The sequence below is a fragment of the Ictidomys tridecemlineatus genome, chromosome 10, assembly GCF_052094955.1.
Source record: "Ictidomys tridecemlineatus isolate mIctTri1 chromosome 10, mIctTri1.hap1, whole genome shotgun sequence".
Taxonomy (NCBI): domain Eukaryota; kingdom Metazoa; phylum Chordata; class Mammalia; order Rodentia; family Sciuridae; genus Ictidomys; species Ictidomys tridecemlineatus.
In genome coordinates, this window is record NC_135486.1 from 29356205 (window position 1) to 29369340 (window position 13136).

The 13136-nt window shown below is 37.0% G+C and overlaps 1 protein-coding gene and 1 pseudogene across 13 annotated transcripts in view; one reads left to right on the plus strand and one right to left on the minus strand.

Annotated features, from left to right (window-relative positions):
- Positions 1–13136, plus strand: part of Camsap2 (calmodulin regulated spectrin associated protein family member 2) — a 93734-nt gene that overhangs the window by 7440 nt on the left and 73158 nt on the right. The gene's annotated exons all lie outside the window — the stretch shown is intronic.
- On the minus strand, positions 7732–8510 carry LOC101954366 (small ribosomal subunit protein eS1 pseudogene; annotated as a pseudogene).

The window sequence follows — 13136 nt, forward strand, 5'->3', positions numbered from 1 at the left end:
GAAGACCTTTTAGTCAGCCTTAATTTTTTTTTCTTTGCAAAATTTAGAAATATGTTTCATTTTTCTTTAACAAGCCTATTTATATTTGGATAGTTAGAGCAGAAATAGGAAATGTATTTAGCCTCTGTCATTTTTAGGGTCTCCTCCCTCCTTCAGTGGATCTAGTTTGCCATGTGTACATACTACTTTATGAACCCTTCAATTAGTAAATTATAAATAATGATATTTAAATGAAATATTTTATTCTTATTAATACCGACAAGCTTGGTGGTTTAGCTAATAATCATTTCATTAATCACATTTATCACTTTTCCCACCCCTTAGCTTCACATAGTTTTTTATTTTCCTTCCTCCGGCCCTTCATTCCTACCTTTCTACCACTGAGCCACATCCCCAGTCTTTTTATTTTATTGTATTTATTTTTTGGACAGAATCTCATTAAGTTATCAGGACTGGTCTTCAATTTGAGATCCTCTTGCCTCAGCCTTCTGAGTAACTGGGATTATATGCCACTAATACCTGTGTTTTTCTTTCTTCTTCTTCTTCTTCTTCTTCTTTTTTTTTTTTTTTAAAAAAAAGCTTGTCTCTTCATCATATATTTTTAAATTAAAGTCCTATACAGTAGCATCTTTCCAGTTTTCCTTCCCCACATGACTTCCTTCTTTTCTGGAGCATTTTCCTGAAGTGATTTGTCTCAATTTTCATGTTTGCTGAATAGTTGTGATAGTAATACTCATAAATCTTTGAGTTGTTTAGAAGGAACACATGTAATTACAAAATATTCATTTTATTACTTTCACATGTAGGCTGCTATTGGATATTCTATTTTCTATTGTGGAATGGGATTTTATTTTTTATTGTTATATCAATGAAAGTTTTTATTAAAAATATTTTCACTACAAACTAGAAAAGATAAAACAAGCTAGGAATACAGTGACAGAGAGGAGCCTGAACTCCCTTGATAACCCTTGTAGTTATATACTGTAGTGTTATATCCAGTAATATTCAACAATTTTGTGTGTGTGTGTGGGAGGGGAGTGCTGGGGATTAAACCTTGTGCATTTGAGGCAAGCACTCTACCAACTGAACTATATCCCCCAATAATATTCATAAAGGACTTGTATTTTCTAGAGATAAAGAAGTGGAATTTTGGGGGCGGGGGCGGGGAGCTACTGGGGATTGAACTCAGGGGCACTTGACCATTGAGCCACATCCCCAGACCGGTTTGTATTTTATTTAGAGACAGGGTCTCACTGAGTTGCTTAGCACCTTGCTTTTGCTGAGGCTGGCTTTGAACTCGAGATCCTCCAGCCTCAGCCTCCTGAGCTGCCAGGATTACAGGCTGAAGTGGAAATTTTAATTGAAATAATCTTCATCTCCTTCATGTCTCATACATCTTGGTTCCTGGGATCTGTATGTGTGATCTTAAAATGTTATTTTGAAGCTGTCATGTTTCCCCTTTCTCATCATTTCCTTCAAACCATTTTCTAACTCTAAAATGAGAATTGCATGCACATTTTAAGTACTTAGGGCTCTTGAAATAAAGGACATTTGATTGAAACATTTAAAATGTTTTATAGACACTTGTCCTCAGTAAAGGAAAGTTTCAAAGTAGGTAGTTTCCGTTTTTTAAAAATATTTTTTAGTTGGACCTTTATTTTGTTTAGTTATATGTTGTACTGAGGTGCTAAGAATCGAAACCAGTGCCTCACACATGCTAAGCAAGCGCTCTACCACTGAGCCACAACCCCAGCCCCCACCCAATTTTTTTTTCTTGATGCCATTCTACTACTCTAAAGGTTATCTTTTTTTAGCCTTTTATTTTCCATGCCTCCTACCACTACTGTCTAAAGGGGATACTATTTAATTATATAAAAGGCAGGTAATAAAATACATTTCTCTCTCATTAGGCAGTGAGGCATAAATTGTTGAGACATACAGCTTGGGATCCCTGCTGTCTGGGATAGAAACACTGGCATTGTAGTCTGTCCAGAAGCCTTAATATTCTTGTCTCTTTTTCCTTGTTTTCAAGGAAATAAATAACAAGTGGTACCCTTCCTCATAGGTGAATTTCATCTGACCCAGCGTTCTTGTTCTGAAGCAAAATTTTTAATCCAACCATCTCATCAGTGTTTCTAGATATTTTCAGTGTTTGTTCCTCTTTCATATCTTCTGCAGGGTACTTGCCAAATTCACCATTGGTTTTAATGTTGGGGAAGATTTCCTCTGGCTGTTCAATTTCCATTTTCTTGTATTAAATGAACATACCAATTAGTTATTATGTATCTTTACAGAGCTGAACTTTAGTGTTCTGGGTAGGACCAACAATTGACACCATACTATGCAAATTTGCTCATCCTTTTTAAAAATGATATTTGTATAGACTGTTGACCATGTAAACTTATTCTCTAATTTATATGTTTTGTAGAATTTGTATTGTGACACATTTCAAAAAGAGAAATAATATCTTTAACCTTTTTATAATTTTACATAAATGCTAGAGGTCTTGTTTTTTATAGGTTCTTGAAAAATCTATTGATGCTTAAAATATTTTTTAAATAGGTAGAACAGGCACAGATTCAAAATTCAAAACATGTAAAAGAGTAGATCTGGTGACAATCTTCTTCCTACCTTGACTCCAAGTCACTTAGTTTCTGTTTTAAGCAAGGTGATATCATCAGAAGTCTCTTTTGCAATAGATCTTTTGGAATACATGTAAAAATGGTTGACATAGTATGTTTTATATTATGTGTATTTTACCACAATAAAAAAACGTCATGGAAATAAGATGGGAAGTGGGTTGGAGTAGGACCAAGAGTCATGAAGGGGGATCTATTTGGTCCAGGTTCAGATGATAGAACTTGAATAGGAATGATTTCAGTGACTATGAGAGAAGTGGACGGATGTAAAAGATAAGACATGGTGATTGATTTGATATGTGGAAGGAAAGCGGAGATCTTGAGAAATGTTAAGATTGAATCTATTTAATGAAGAAGGGAACAGTAGAAGAGGGTCAGATTGTGTGTGGAGGGTATAGCATTCAGTTTGAGGAACATCTGAAATGGTAGTATGTGCTTTAGACCCTTGGGAATTCATCTGTGGAGCTTAGAAGATCTCATGAATGAGATCTCTCATGATAGCTGATAATGAAAATCAAGAAAGTGGATGACCTCCATTCATTAAGGGAGGATATGGAGAGAGAACAAGATGGAAGATGGAGACCCAGCAAAAGAGTCATGCATAGAGTATCTAGAGAGGAAGAAAGAAAACGATGAGGAATGTGGAGTCTCAGAGATTGGGAATAGAACACTGAGCATGATAACATTTAAGGTGCAGCTGAGGAAGATTTAGCAATTAGTTCCAAAAGATTCATTGGATTTAGCAGAAAGGGGTTATTGATGATTTTACTGATAACATTTTGAGTGAATGAAGAAACAAATGTGACTAGGTTGAAAGTAAATGGGAGATTGTATCAGTTGTGTTACCTTCATTTGTAGTAACAGAAAATCCAACTAAAATTGACTGACTATTGAGGATTGACTAGTTTATAAAAATGAAAAAGTCCTGAGGTAGGATGGGTTTTGGATTTGTCTTGATCAGGACTCCAGCTCCATTTAATTCTGTCAGTGGTGCCCTTTCTCATGGGTGGATTTCATCTTCAGGCTGTCTTCTCCATGGTGGAAAGTGGCTGTAGTAGTTCCAGGTCTCATTCCCATACACTACATCATACAGAGCTCTTTCCTGATTGTTTCATGCAATTTATGTATTCTCTTGCCTTTTTCTTTCTCTTTAAACAAAACCATTTGATGATATCTCAAATATATACAGTAACTATAAGCTTTCATGTATTTGTTACCGAGCCTCCATAGTTATCAACTTGTTGCCAATCTTTATTCATCTGTCAGCACCCCCACCTCTGCCAGTTATTTGAAGCAAATCCTAGATATTGCATCACTTCCATCTATAAATATTTCACTATGTATCTTTTTAAAAAATATTTTAATTTTTTAGTTTTCGGCAGACATAACATCTTTCTTTGTATGTGGTGCTGAGGATCGAACCCGGGCCGCATGCATGCCAGGCGAGCGCACTATCGCTTGAGCCACATCTCCAGCCCTCACTATATATCTTTAAAACCAAAGATTCTCTCTTTTTTTTTTTAATCAAAAAGCTTATTTATTTTTTTATGATTTTATTTATTTATTAATTTTGCATTACAATTCTTAATGCACCATTATACAATAATTTATCATATCTTTGATTATATATAAGGTACATTGACACCACATTCACATCTTCATACATGTATTTTGTATAATGATGAAGGTCTTCTTTCACCATCCATGCTATTCCCCTTCTCCCTCCCTTTTCCCTCCCACTCCTATTCCCTATCTAGAGGTAATCTTCCTCCCTTGCTCTTCCTCCCAACCCCATTTTGAGTCACCCCCCTTATATCAGAGAAGACATTCGGCATCTGTGTTTTTGGGATTGTAAACTTCACTTAGCATAATCTGCTCTAATGACATCCATTTCCCTGCAAATGCATAATCTTATTATTTTTTATTGCTGAGTAATATTCCATTGTGTATAAATGCCACATTTTTTTTTAATCCATTCATCTACTGAAGGACATCTAGGTTGGTTCCACAGTTTAGCTATTGTGAATTGTGCTGCTATAAACATTGATATGGCTGTGTCCCTGTAGTATGCTGTTTTTAGGTCCTTTGGTTATAGACCGAGAAGAGGAATAGCTGGTTCAAATGGTGGTTCCATTCCCAGTTTTCCAAGGAATCTCCATACTGCTTTCCAAATTGGCTGCATCAATTTGCAGTCCTACCAGCAGTGTATGAGTGTACCTTTTTCCCCGCATCCTTACCAGCACTTGTTGTTGTTTGTCTTCATAGTGGCTGCCACTCTTATTGGAGTGAGATGGTATCTTAGAGTAGTTTTAATTTGCATTTCTCTGATTGTTAGAGATGATGAGCATTTTTTCATATATTTGTTGATTGACTGTATATTCTCTTCTGAGAAGTGTCTGTTCAGGTCCTTAGCCCATTTATTGATTAGATTATTTGTTTTGGGGTGCTTATTTTGTTCAGCTCTTTATATACCCTAGAGAGCTCTATCTGATGTGTGAGGGGTAAAAATTTGTTCCCAGGTTGTAGGCTCCTTATTCACCTCACATATTATTTCTTTTGCTGAGAAACTTTTTAGTTTGAATCCATCCCATATGTTGATTTTTGGTTTTAATTCTTGTGCTATAGGTGTCTTATTAAGGAAGTTGCGGCCTAGCCCAAAGATTCTCTTTTTAAACATAAACAACACTGCCATCATCACAGCTCTGTCATTATCACACCATAGCATCAGTATTAACATTTATGATTGCCTTTTAAATACTTTTGCTCATTTTTATTTCTTTTTTTTTTAAGTTTTCATTTATTTTTTTTATTTGCCTTTCCTAGATAGACGAATATACTTTAGGACTATACATTACATAGATTTACTAAAGTCATAAACCCACTTTTAAACTTTGCCTTTTTATTTTCTTGTTTTTATTTCTTTTTTATAGTTTGTTCTAGTCAGGATCTAGGAAACATACTTTATAATTGGTTGGTATGTCTCTGTAAGTTTTTTCAAAATATGTAAGCTCCTTCTCTATCTCATTTTATCTTTCTTGGCAATTTATTTGTCAGAGAAAAGCAGACTATTTGTCCTATAAGATTTCTCACAGTATAGATCTCCATGTCATTGTTTAACAAGTTTCTCTTTGTTCTCTGTATTTCTTACAAGTTAGTAGTTGGATCTAGAGAACTGATTGCATTAAGGGTTGAATTTTCTTTCCTTCTTTCTTTATAGGTGGCTTGTACTTCTACTAGGACTCACTCAATGTCTAGTAATCTCTCTGTCATACTTCATTTATTAGCTGGATTACTCTTTAGAATTCCCATTTATTATTTGGTATGGGAAAAATTACTTTGATGCATTGGTAACCTCCAAGTATGTACCTTCAGCACATATCCTAGAGGTCATGGAACAGGAAGCTCACATAACAACTTTAAATGTGCAAATTATCTGACTTGTTATATCAGTTTATACTGAGAAACGATCAAGAGATGGAGTGAGTTTAATACACTTAAGCTAGGGTGGAAGCAAGGAGGAAGGACCATACAGTGGACAATGTTCATATGTTCATCTCTCTTTTTTTGGTGTGTGTTTCCTGGATGCTTTTAATCCGTGTTCAGAATGTGTTACAAGAGAGTTTAGCTCAAGAAAACTGTCCCCCCCCCCAATTGTGTTTCTTCATTTTTGACTTTGAGTCTGTCCCAAATGCAGAATTTAAAAATTTTACAATATCTGTTTTTTTGAGTTAATACATGATGCTAGACTATATTTTGAATATTTATATAAACATAAGAGTACATCTTATTCTAATTAGGATCCTGGTCTTGTGGTTGTACAGGATATGGAAATTCACTCTGATGTATTTATGTATATACATAGAAAAGTTAAGTCATATTCATTCCATTGTCTTTCCTTTTACTGTCCCATGTCCATCTCTTTTTACTGTGTAGCCTTTTCTGCTGATGATGTGGTCATCAGGAACAGAATAAGGTTCCAATAAGGAGGCTCACAGAGACACAGACCAGTGACATATACTCTATCAGAGAGACACAGGGAATTAGCATGCCTGCCACAGCTGTAGCTTGCCAAAAGCTTGATGAACAGCTGTGGGTTTTGTGTTTCTTGGGCAGAAGACACAGAACAAAATGAGCATCATCAATGGATGACTGAATTAAGGACTTGTGAATATTAAGTGCTCATTGACTTTCTGTTTAGTCTCATGTATATATACTATATCATAAATATTAGTACCTTGCATGTATATGTATCATGAATATTTAATACCTAGTTAGCTCATGAATAATTAGGTATCTTCCCCCCATTCCTTTTTATGTTTACCATATATATATATATGTGTGCTACTACTTACAGATCAATTCTATGTCTAACAGGCTTTTTGCTTACTAACTACTTGTACTTAAAATATCTTCAAACATTTCAATTTGTTTTACAAACTACAAACGCATTCTTTTTTTATACCTTTATTTTGTTTATTTATGTTTGTGTGGTGCTGAGGATTAAACCCAGTGTCTCACACATGCAAGGCAAGCACTCTACTACTGAGCCACAACCCCAGCCCCAAACACATTCCTTTTTATATAATTGAATAGTTTCTCAAGAGTAAAAAGTACATGGAGATACAGGGAAGGCCGGATAAATACTATAATCTTTCCTTTTATTGAGGGAAAATTGGATCAAACTGAATGGGTCATTGGACCTCAAGAATCAGAAAGAGAAAAAGAATTTGGAAGAAAGAGCATTCCAAACCAAGTGACCAGGTTGTGCAGAGGCTTTGCAGGAAGAGAGCATGGTTTCCAGGAACCAAATGATTGGGGGGATAGAATCATTTCTTTTTTTTTAGGTCAGAGAAAAGATTTTTTTTTATAACTTTTTTTTTTTTTGAGAGAGAGAGAGAATCTTAATATTTATTTTTTAGTTTTTTGGCAGACACAACATCTTTGTTTGTATGTGGTGCTGAGGATTGAACCCAGGCCGCACGCATGCCAGACGAGCGCACTACTGCTTGAGCCATATTCCCAGCCCCGAGAAAAGATCTTTTTTTCCCCTACAAATAGGACTTTTTATTGGTCACTATTAAAAATTTGAAATTTAAACAGATTCTTGAACTGATGGTTCATATCCATCAGCTCATTCAACTTTAGTACCTGTCTCATCTCCTGTAGCTTTTTCAGAACTACTACCTTCACCATGGAGCTCCACGAGTTTTCCCAATTCAAACTTGGGCTTCTTCAGTATTTTTACTTTTCTAACAAAGATATCTTGAAGAGGATAAATTGATTGGCAAGCCTTCTCTATGTCTTTCCCAATGCTGTCTAGAATCAGTTTGTTGACCACTTCTTTCAAGTCATTTATCTGCACTTCCTGGGTCATGATTTCCATCATCTTCCGGATTTGGCAGATCTGCTGGTGCTGAGCGAAGGAAGTCTTCAGTATCTGATTGTTGCAAATAACCTTCGGTAGTCTTGACATCAACATGAGCCTCGATTATCCTCTGCCATATTTTGACCATGGAACACATTTTGTTACGGGTAAAATCCATGCCATGGAAGTTGGTCAGGCAGTTTTTTCCCTGAACGTCCTCAGTAATTAGCTTGAACTTCCTAAACACGACTTCATCATTCTGCAGATCAGCAGGACTCACTTCAAACACCTGACCCTTGAGGCCATCAGACACAATTTTGGTTCCCTGAGTCCTGTTGACTGATGTTTTTTCAATATTTCTTATATTGAACATCGCTGGTGTTTTCACATCATACCAATCTTTCTTAGAATATGGATCAAACACTTTCTTCTTGGCTCTCTTCTTGCTGCCTTTTGTAAGGCGCCTGTTCTTGCCTACCGCCATGGTGCTGCTCAGAGAGCCAAAAGCAAAAGATTTTAATTCTTAGAGAAATGAGAAGTCATTGAAAACCCTTGAGTGTGGTGGTGGGGATGGCGGTGGTGCTTGTGAAATGATCGAATTTACTTCAGGGAAGTAAGCAGGATTTGGCTAGAATAGAGAGTGATTTGGAGTAGGAACAAAAGTGAATATGAAAAGAAAAAAATTAGGAATGAATGCAGTAATTGAGATGAAAAGTAGTGATCACCTGGACTGCGGAGATGTGATTTGAGAATGTGAAGAAGGGAGCAGGGGTTGGCCTGAACTTTTTTTTTTCCTCCTGGAGAATTGAGGGACAGAAACATTAACGATGGCTCCTATGTTTCTGACTTGGGCAACTGAATGAATGGTGGTCATTCATTTATGTAAGGAATTCTGGAAGATAATCAAGTGTGGGAAAAAAAGATTGGTTTTAGGCATTTTGACATTTTATAACATTTTTCAACATAATTTCAAATGTACAAGAGTTGTACAGAAAAACCCCAAATATCTTTTATCCTGATTGACCAACAAATTTGTCTCATTTATTTTACCATTCCCTCTTTCCCTCCTAGCCCCTCCTTCTTACACAAATACATGTATATATTATAATATGTATGTGTGTATATATACTGACACGAGCAAGGGACGGCGGCGAGGTCCCCCGACCGCTCCCGGGTGGTCCTGAAGTCACGGTCGCCCCTGCCCCAGGTAACCTCTCCCGGCCGACAATCCGTGTCTTGAAGAAAGAAGCCGCCGCACACGAGATGCGTTTTCGAATGCTCGGTTTATTCACTCCAGGGGCATCACGTCACACGAGGCACAGGAACAGAGGCTGGCGGGACGCAGTTCGCTCGATGTTGACCCACCACATAGTGGGTCTGAACTGGCCAAAGAGCTCAGCCTTCCTGGCCTTTAAATACTATAGTTGTTTACAACACTTCAAACCAAAAACATGTTTATTCCATAATTTCTATTTCTTATCCTATCTTAACAGATTGTCTCTATTACATCACATCTTGCTTACATCTTTGCTTATCTTAAACTATCACACTTGTTTTGTGCTAAAATACCTCAAAACATGTTTACCTTGTATCCTTATCTATTTCACACATTTTCTAGTTTAGGCACCTTTCTTCATCACAACATGTTTACTTCAAACTCTCCTGTCCTTTGTTTATTTCAAACTCTCCTGTAACTCTCCTGTCATATACATACATACATAAATATATACAAATTAAAATATATGTATGAGGGGCTAGGGTTGTGGCTCAGTGGTAGAGTGCTCACCTGCATGTGCAGGGCCCTGGGTTTGATCCTCAGCATCATATAAAAATAAGTAAATAAAATAGAACTATTGTGTCCAACTACAACTAAAAATTTTTTTAAAAAAATATATATGTATGATATATTTGGAGCCATTTGAGAATGCATTAGGGATGTTATGTCCCCATTCTCCCTTAAGATGAAAGATAGTTCTCTTACATAAAATTAATTAAAAATCAGGAAATTTAACCATGATATAATATTATCTAATCCACACAGCCCCTAAACAATTTTGCCAGTTGTTTTAATGTCTATTATTGCTTTTTATTTCCCATTTCAGGATCCAGTCTAGAATCATGCATTGCATTTAGTTGTCAAATTTGTTTAGTCTCCTTTAACCTGTAATAGTTCTTTAGGCTTTCTTTCTCCCTTATGATATTAACATTTTTGAAGACCAGGTACACTAAAATATATGCTGAGTTGAAAATCAGTCCCCTTGCCTGGCTCCTACATAGATCTTATTAGCTCTTGCCAAATCTCCTTTACCCTCTGTGCCTGGTAAAAGCTGCCAGTTGTCCACAGGGGCTAGCTGGGTCACCTCTTTCTATATGTTCCTCTGTAGTGCTTTGGAGTGTTAACCCTGCATTCAGCAGTTGTCTCCCTCTGTCTTTGGTCTGAATGACTAGAAGGATGGCAACATCTTGTGATGGGTGCTAGCAGTGTCCCAGTAGGAATGCCTTAATGTATGAAGGAAAACAAAGTGCCAGAGACCTGCCCTCAGACAAGAACTGAGAGAGACCCAGGACCTGGAGACTACATTGTAAATCCCTGTTATTCCTGTCTTCTTCTGCCATCCCATTTTCTTTGACTTTCTTCCTTCTTTCCCACATTCCTTCTTCTCTCTCTTCCTTTTACTTCTCCCTGACTCCCTCTGATTAACTTATTACTGTACTTTCTCATGACTTCCACTACCACCACCACAACCACATCTGTCCATCTGTGCATTCCACAGGGTACTTGGGCAAGAGTGCCCCGTCACCCAGAGACAAACTAGTTGGCAACCTGGCATCTCCAGAGGAAAGACACTCAGAGGAGCATTTCTTTACCCATCTGTTCCTCCTAAAGCCAGAACAACTTAAGGTCCTCTTTCATACACAGTGATACTAGAAAGCTGGGTGGGATGTGTGGAGAAATGGGAAATCCTCCTTCCTAGTCTCCCTCAAATGTCTAAGCATTCAGTGTTGATTTTTTTCCCTCTAATAAAGTATACTTTTAGAAAAATGGATCAAATACTTTGTAGAATGTCTTTCAACTTGTATTTGTCTGATGTTTCTTAATGATTAAAGTTACACAAGTCTGTCAAAAAACTACCACAATAGAAATGTGTGTTTAGTAAATCACATCAAGAGGTACATAATGGCCGCTGCGTTCAGTGGCACATGCCTGGGATCCTAGAGGTTTGGGAGGCTGAGGCAGGAGGATTTTGAGTTCAAAGCTAGCCTCAGCAATTTAGCAAGGCCTTAAGCAGTTTAGTGAGACCCTATCTCAAAAGAAAAAAATAAAAAGTGCTGGGGAGTGTGTCTTGATGGGTAAGCATCTCTGGGTTCAATTCCCAGTACCAAAAAACAAACAAAAAGATGTACATAATGTTTGTTCTAGTATTGGTGAAGTTTACTTTGATATCTGGTTAAAGTGTTATCTGTCAGTTTTCTTCACTATAAAATGATTGTTTTTCTATTTGTAATTAATAAGTAATTTATGGGGACATAACTTAAAATACCTTGTTCATCAGACTTTTATTCACCATATTAGCATTCAATAATGATTCTTGCCTGAATCAATTTTTACTGTTGATTATTGACATTAGTGACCCCCATTTATCAGTTAGTATTCCAAAAGGAGGAGCTTTCCTTCTTTTCTACTTATTTATGCATGCATGCATACACACACACACACACACACACACACACACACAGGTTCTATACTCACTTTGTACTTTCTCTGTTTTTTCTAGCAATGGAAGTAGCCATTTATTCATTATTCTTTTCCTTTCAGTGGGAAGTTTATTACAGATGGTAGATTTATTGCTTTTGGAATGTTATTTAGCAGACAAACACATATATAATGTATACCTATATCTATTTTTTTCTCTATCTATTTATATATAGAGATAGATAGATATTGAACAACAATGCTTCTTATTTCATCCAGCAGCACCAGTAGTCTTTTTTGGTACTGGGAGGGTAGAACCTAGAGGCACTTTATCACTGAGCCACCTCCCAAGCTCTTCTTAACTTTTTTTTTTTTGAGACAGGTTTTGCTTAGTTGCTTAGGTCCTCACTGAGTTGCTGAAGCTGACCTCAAATTTGGAATCCTCCTGCCAATAGTCTACGAGTTTCTAGGATTATAAATGTGTGCCACTACGCCCAGCTCTTTGTTATATTTCTAATTCCTCTGGTCACTGAGAAACTTGGTTTCCATTTGAATTTGAGGTTTCTTTGAGGCAGTAAGTGAAGAGTTGAGTAGAGGCCTGGGAATGCAGTTTAGTGGTAGATTGCTTACGTGGCATGTGTGAGGCCCTGACATTGATGCCCAGTACCATGAAGAAAACAAAAGAATGAAAGAAACAACAACAAATGAGAGTTAAGTAGGCTGTGGCCTATGTAAGGGTTTGGAACTCTGAAGAGCTTAGGTCTTGGGGTGTAGCGGGAGGAATGGGGGTAATAATTTAAGCTTAGGATTGTCATACAGCACTTAATGTGTTGTTTGGTAACAAAGCAGAGGGAAGGAAGAACCTTTTAATTGGTACCTTATATGAATGCAAAACTCTGTGTTTAGGGATTTAAAAATTATTTTAGTAAGTACTTGAGTTCCTACTCTGTCAGGCATAGTTTTAAGTGCTGGTGACATAGGACAGAGAAGTAACCTGCTCTCCTTTGAGGCATATTATAGTGTGAAAAGGCAAAAATAAAAACAAAATATTATAGGATAGCAATAATTGCTATCTAGAAAGTTAAAATAGGATGATTGGGTTGTCAGGGAAGGTATGTCTGAGGAGATGACATTTAACTGAGATGTGAATGGAGAGAGCCAACCATGCAACTAGGAGGGGAATACTAGAGGCAGAAGGAACAGCTAGTACACAGGGCCGTAGGGCTGAACTTATCGTGTTTGAGCACCAGAAAGACTTGTGTGCCTGGAGTATAGTGGGTCAAGGAAAAGAGGTCATTGGGATCATAGTAGTGGGTAGTGTGTGTACTTGTGGAATATTGGGAAACTAGAACTCTAGAAAGTTAATTACTGCACTTAAGAACCCTTACGACCAAGTGGTAGAATTAGAACTCTACCCAGTCTTTTAAAATCAAGCCCA